Genomic DNA, 7523 nt, shown 5'->3' with positions numbered 1-7523 from the left:
GGCGCTGACGTCGCCGCCGCCGCACCAGCCCCAGGGAAGGGCGGAGCGAGAGGGGACCGGGTGGGGCGGGGCTACGGCGACGTGCGGACGCTGGGATTGGCCGCCGAGCTCACGCCCCGCCCTTCTGCGAAGGGGTCTGGGAAGTCGGGTCTTCTGTGAGTGATAGTCGCAGCCCACTTGCAGCTCCTCGCTGCCGGCTTTCCCCTTCCTCATACTGCTATAGGCTCTTGCAGTAGCTTCCGGACCTTGCGAGGGGTTAAAGCAGTGACACAGCAGGGACTGAGGCTGGGGATGCCTTATGGACCTTTGTCTGACGGACCAGATCTAGCCCTACAAGAGTCTTTTGACCTCTAGCATGCTCTTACCCGGATTTTTCCGTTTTCCCCCAACTCACCCGCATCCCCCTCCTCCGTACTCAGTATCTCTCTGGCCTCAATGAAAGGAAATACGGCAAGATGAGGTAGGCAAACGGGTGCTGGCTAACCAGATGTGTGAACCAGGAAGGGCTGAAAATTCAGTTAGTGGTAACACCACAAAGCCGCCTGTAGGCACAGGGGGTATTTGGTTCTGTCGTTACTTCAGCGCTGTCATAAAGCCCTTCTCCTTTAGTTTTGCAAAACTTATCTCCCCTTTAGTTGACAAAAGACTTTGAAAGCTGTCTTTTGATTAGAGGGAGGAGCCTACTAGCCATTGAGGCAACCCCAAAGCAATCGGGAGGTGGAAGTAATAAGGTCTTGGCTTTATTGGTGTTAACCATTGTCTACAAGGCCTAACTTGAGGGTGAGAAAGCTATCTTGCTTCCTTTAAATGCCCTCGTCAGGCAAGTTCTTCAGTAACTTTCAGAATAGCTGTTAGGAGTATAGGATCTAGGCTGGAATCTTGGTTCCTCCACTTCTTAGCTACGTAACCTTGTCATGTTGCTTAACAACATGGCTAGGAGAAATAATAAATAACATTTGGAAGTTATTGTTATTTTTCCTTTAATTTGATTCAGCTCTAGTGTAGTTTGCCAGGATGTGCCATTAACAGATCCAAAAGACTCTTCCAAAAGAATTTTAAAACATCTAGTGCTTGTTATCTACACCTCTCATTTTTCAGATAAGGTCAGAAAGATAAACTGATAGGCCAATGCTAGAAGAGAATTGCAAGTATCTTGATGTCCAGGTTAGTGCACTTTCCCTGGTCTATACCTCCAGACTTCTCTTCCTTATATCCTACCACCATCCTCTTTTCTCTTCCCCAACCTGTATATATTACTGCCCAGCCTCACCCTCTTCCTTTCCACAGCCACTGTAAAACAGGGAAAGGAAACCTTTCAGAGGCCACAGTATTCCAAATAGAAAAAAAAGCAAAGGACCTCAGGATTCCTTATCTCATTTTAATTTTATCGAAATTTATAATGAACAAGGAATAACATTTTTCCAGTGAGCAAAGGTAAGAGATCTTTCCATGGGTAAGTTCCGCCACAGCATTTCTAAGAAAATTACTGGCAAGATGGAATGTTGATATGAGCAATACTGGATAAAATCAGCCCCTCCTACCCTTTTTAGTTACTTCTGCAAATAGCTGCTATTTTGATGAAAACAATATAACTATTCAAAGAAATACAATTTTTTCCCCAAACCTCATAATCCAGAGATAACCATTTTTAAAAGTTCATGATATATTCTTTCAGATATCTCTAAGAATAAAAAAAAACCTGAGACATATAAATACAATATTTCATAAATGAGATCTTATATACACAGTTCTTTTCTCACTGAACAATATGTCACAAGTAACATTATTTTAAAAAGATACATGGTATCCATTAAGTGGACATACCATGATTTATCTAACCAGTATTCTATTGATTTACATTTTTTCCAAATTTTTACTAACATAAACAACTCTTTGATGAACTTCTCTATGCATGTCCTTTTTTACAACTGTACAGTAATCTTGGAAAAATTGCTAGATGTTACATTTTTGTCAGCCAATTCTTTAAAAATTAGCAACAAGAAAAATAAGTTTGGGCCACTTTGGAAAATATACTGTATCTATGGGACTCAAATTGACCAGATTCTCCCATTTGAAACATATAAATATTGGACAGTGTTGTTGTCTTCCTGGTGTGGTATTTCGATAATGTGTCAAGGCTCCTTGGAGCATGGTGGTAGATACTGCTAGTTGTTTAAGACAATATTCTTTCTTCCTTAGTAGCAGAACTGATTTTTTTTTTCAGGGTGATAATGTGTCCAGTTAAAAATCTTTACTTCTTCAGACTCTTGTAAGCCATGGTTGTCCATGTGACCTATCAACAAAATTAAAGTGGATGTTGCTAGCAGTTTTATGGAAAAAATGTTGAGCATGGTGGTAGATACTGCTAGTTGTTTAAGACAATATTCTTTCTTCCTTAGTAGCAGAACTGATTTTTTTTTTCAGGGTGATAATGTGTCCAGTTAAAAATCTTTACTTCTTCAGACTCTTGTAAGCCATGGTTGTCCATGTGACCTATCAACAGAATTAAAGTGGATGTTGCTAACAGTTTTATGGAAGAACTGTTCATTTAGTCATTGGACTTGTACCCATTTTTTTTTTTTTTAACTGGAACAGTGGTATGATGCTGAAGGTGGAACAGCCATATTTCAACCATAATAGCAAAACTCTACACACTGTTAATAGTGTAGGAAGACAGAGGTGTCTGGCTCATGATTGCTTTGGAGGGCCAGCTTACCAGCTCTAGATTGCTCATTTCTAGGCTTATTGTTACATGAAGGAAAATAAATCCCTCCTATTTAAGGTTTTGTTGTTTGGGTTTTCTATTCCAAGCACTGAATGCAATTCCTACCTGATATCTTAAGATAAAAGATATCATCATTTATTTAGCACTGTATGTAGAATTTTTAATAGAGTAAGATGAAAATGGGGACACAATGGAAACAAGCAATGAAAACAACAAATCACTCTCTTCTCTAATGAACTTAGTTTCCTTTTAAATGCCCAATTATTACAATTAGATTAACAGATCATTTTGTAATAATTAGATTAACATCCTTAAGTAAATTACATTCATTGATAGTAGTTTTAAAATATGTCCACAAGTTCTTTGATACTTCTTCTTTCGAAAGATGGAGCTGAATTCCCCTCACCTTGAGCTTGGGCTGTGCTTAGTGACTCGTTCTCATGAATTGAACTTTGTAGAAATGATATAGCGCGATTGCTTAGGGAAGATTATAAAACATGCAGAGAGGCCCACATTAAGAGTAATTAAGGCTTCCAGCCAACAGCTGGTGAGAAACTGAGGCCTCCTGACGACAGCAATGTGAGTGAACTTAGAAGCATATCATCCAGCCTTTATCAAGCCTGCAGATGACTGCATCCCAAATCATCTTTACTGAACCTCAAGAGAGAACCTGAGCCAGAACCACTTAGCTAAGCTGCTCTTGAATTCCTGGTCCACAGGAACAGTGAATTAATACATGTTTGTTGTTTTAAGCCATTATATTTTGGAATAATTTGTTATACAGCAAAGATAACTAACATAGGTGGGTATAATAGCGCCTAGCACAATGCCTGACACATATCAGTATTTAATTATTTGTTGTTTGAATGAATAAACAATTGAATGAAGTAGAATATATTTTTTCCACTTTAATTGGTGAAATACAATGCTGGTATTATCTTTGATTCCCTGACACTTGTATTATATGAGTTTTCTAACATAATCGTAGAGAAATCAACTGTGAATATTACTGAAATCTAAACATTAACAGTCCTCGGAGAAACATGTAGTGAATAGAGCAATAGAACCCTTGAGACTTGAATAGTGTTCTCAATTTTATCAGCTGCTTAGCTTAGTGGCCAATGGCAAGTCACCTAAACCCTCTACATCAATTTTGCTATCCACAAATTGGGGAAAATAACCCCAATCTGCCTCAAAAGGTACTCAATGAGATTATATGCAACTGTGTAATTGTAAAGCATTAATATTCTTTTAATTACATTAGGCTCATTGCATTTTTAAGCAATTAAGCATTAAATATTTTAAATGTGTACACCATGAAAACATTTTTTTTCAAGAAGTGATAACTTACTGATTTTACTCTATGCCATTGTAAAATATTAGCATCATTCATAGTATGCAGTTAAGATTTAAGAATATCCAGGATGGTAGGTTGTTATATGTCAGATCTCATTTTATTAGCCTGTTGAAAATTTATTGCACTTTAAAAAGAATACATAATTATGACTGGCTTCTTTTTCTTTTCATGAATTAATTTGTAATTGTGGTTGGGTGTGCGCCCATCTTCATGGTAACAGTGGTAGTTAAACACACTTAGTAATCGACATACGTTAACCAATAATTTGGTCTGAGTCTAAGAGTTTATCCTAGAGCAAAATTGCATCCAGCAGCAAGAAAATAAATGATAGAATACATGTCTTTCTCTTTTAAAGAAGAGGACATGGGACACAGGAGAAGTCTTTATACAATGGAGCATCAGAAATAGGTATTATGCAATTATTGATTGCACAGTTTGGTGGCCAGAGGTAAATATATGAGGATGAGTAAGACACAGTCTTAGTGTAAGATTCGAGTCCCGATTACGTACTGGATGAATTATCCAAACTCCCTAGTTTTATGTGGTGGTGTTCTTTCTCGCTTTCTGCTATTCAGCTGTGACTCCAAATCAGTTGAAAGCACTGGCTTAACTAGACATTAGATTATTTGTGATTGTAGATGACCCCTGCTACCTACCATCTTTATTAACTTCAGTAAGAAGAAGAACCCTAGAAAGAAAAGGATAGAGCTTCCTTTTCTGGCATTATTGTGCTTTTCAACAGAGCTCCTCATTTCATATTGGAAAATACCTGCCAGGATAAAGTATTTTCACCCTATGAAACCTAAGAGAGCATTTTTCAAACAATTTTTATTCCTTGCAGCTATATCTTCACAGAATCTACCAAGATTTTGAGATAGTTGCAAAGTTTGGTGTTATTTTCTGAATTGACTGACACATGAAGAGAAAAAAGGTGGAGAATGGAGCAGAGGAAAAGATAAAGGAAAAAAAAGTCTAGGAAATACTTTTAACCTCAAGGGAAGAGAACTCAGCATGACTCACAACATATTAGCTTAAAAGCGAGACTGCCACGTGTGTACTGAGGATTCGTGTTATCTAGAGAAATATTCTCAACTTATGAGGCTGGGCTTCCTGGGGAGAGAACTTTGTGTTTCTCTATTTCCCTGGAATAAGAATCAGGATATTCCTTAATTGTTTTTTCCTAGTGGCTCAACAAAAGTAGAGAACATTTGTTGCAAATGGAATAGGTGAAATTGGCTTTAGTTTAAAATCCCTAAGCAGTAAATGATTTATAAATGTGTATATTACCTCTATTATTGTAAAAAACGGACTTAGAAATTTTAGCTACATAACATGGTACTTTTTTTCTTCTTTTTTTAAAGTTTTATTTAAATCTAAAAATTGATTGTGATAGATACTTTTTTGGGGTTTCTATCCATCCTCCATAGAGAAGCATACACTTCCTCATCCCTTTTCACCCAACCAGCCTTTACAGATTGGGTCCCCATAACCATGTTTATATGAAAGGACCTTTCTCCCTTCCTGGCTACAGCTGATTCAATAGGTTTTGATCCTTTAAGGAATCTGATTCTCTCTTTTGGGAATTTGAAATTGGGAAAGAGAGGCCTTAGTTACTCTCTGTTGAACAATGAAACTGTAACCCAATCGTGGGCTTGTAACTCAAATATGTAAACCCAAGATAAAGGGAAACCGCTTTGCAAGGAGAGACAGAAATGAAGCAGACTATGAGAGATTAGTAACAACCCTAGGCTTTGTGCTCCCCGAGAGAGAAAGAAAGGGCTTCCCACAGATTTCCCTTAGCCCCTGTCCCACAAATGGCCTGACTGGTCTTGAGTTCCATGAATCCCTACACTATATTCTTATATTAGATTAAACTATTTTAAAGTTAGTTTGAATGGATAATTTTCCTATCCTTTAAAATACATTTCATCACTTTAAGAGACATCTAAATTCTTTTAATTTATAATAGGTAAAAAGCATTTTGAAAGCTTTGGTCTGAGAAATGACACAGGTTTATGAAAAGCACGTAAAAATTACAATCTTTTGAATAAAGAGCAAAATGGCAGAGTAGGAAGTTCCAAGCTCTCATTCTCCCACATAGAAAACATAGAAAACCAGGAGAAACTGTCGGAACCAATTTTATGAGAACTCTACAAAACAATCAAAAGTTTGTAGCAACCAAGTGAGCATTAAATCAAGAAAAAGGTACTTCAAAGCAGTATGGAGTTTTTTGTGGCGATTTTACTTTCTTTCTCCTACCAGCTTCCCTGCATGAGGACAGTCTTATAATGTTAGCAGTCTTAAAATGGCAAAAGTCTTAAAGCAGCAGTAGTCATAAAGCTGCTGCGATCACAAAGAGACAGCAGTCTTAAGTGGTAGCCATCTTAAAGTGGCAGCAACCTATGTTCCTAGCGTGGGACTGTTTCCTTGGTTTAGAGGGAGCAAAGCTGGCCTTGCTCATAGATTATTGTGATATCGGTCCAGGGGGTGCTGTGGACTGAATTGTGCCCTCCAAAATCCCAATGTTGAAGTCCTAACCCTTCGTGTGACTGTATAGCCTTTGAAGAGGTGATAAAAGTTAAATAAGTCGTAAAGATGAGACCCTCATCCAATAACATTAATGCCCTTATAAGAGATGCCAGAGCTCTCTCTCCATCAAGTGAGGACACAGTAAGAAGGCAGCTGTATGTAAACCAGGAAAAGAGCTCTCCCCAGAAACTGAATTAGCTGGAACCTTGATTTTGGACTTTTGGTCCTCCAGAATGGTGAGAAATAAATTTCTATTTTCTAAATCATCCAGGCTGTGGTATTTTGTCATTTCAATCCAAGCAGACGAATATAAGAGGCAACCTGAAGGACTGAGGCAAGGTAATCTGCTCTGTTTCACCTAACTCAGAATTCAGATAAAAAAAGCTTGAAAACATTGCAAGCTAATGGAGAGGTAACTGTTGAAACATACAACAGACTGCCTAAGGCCAAAGCTAGAAGAATTTCTTTGGGAAATTATGACATTCAAATGCAACCATGTATTCAGGGGAATTCAGAGAGCCATGTGTACACCCAGGGCAAGATGCATGCTCAGAAAACATCCGAGAAGACCCTAAGCTTTCACCTTGGGCTGACCTGTTAGCATAATGAAAGTCTGGCAGATTGAAGGAGAACCCCAGCTCAGAGACAATTTGTAAAGACCGGGAGATTTCTGGCATTCAAGGAAATTTTTATCAAAACATTAGATGAACACAAGCTAAGGAACACAGACTTCAGTGACCACATTGACAATAATAGTTTGGGAAAGATATTAAATAAACTGCTATAGCCTTCGACAACCAAAACATAGCAAACCCTGTGAAAGCGAGAGAATTTGACTTCCAGTTACCTTATTATAACAGTCAAATGTCCAGTTTTTATCAAAAATATATATATATTACAAGGCATAAAAAG

Source organism: Pteropus alecto, unplaced genomic scaffold (genome assembly GCF_000325575.1).
Source record: "Pteropus alecto unplaced genomic scaffold, ASM32557v1 scaffold21, whole genome shotgun sequence".
Taxonomy (NCBI): domain Eukaryota; kingdom Metazoa; phylum Chordata; class Mammalia; order Chiroptera; family Pteropodidae; genus Pteropus; species Pteropus alecto.
The sequence above is the reverse complement of the archived record's forward strand: the minus strand, read 5'-3'. Positions refer to the sequence as shown.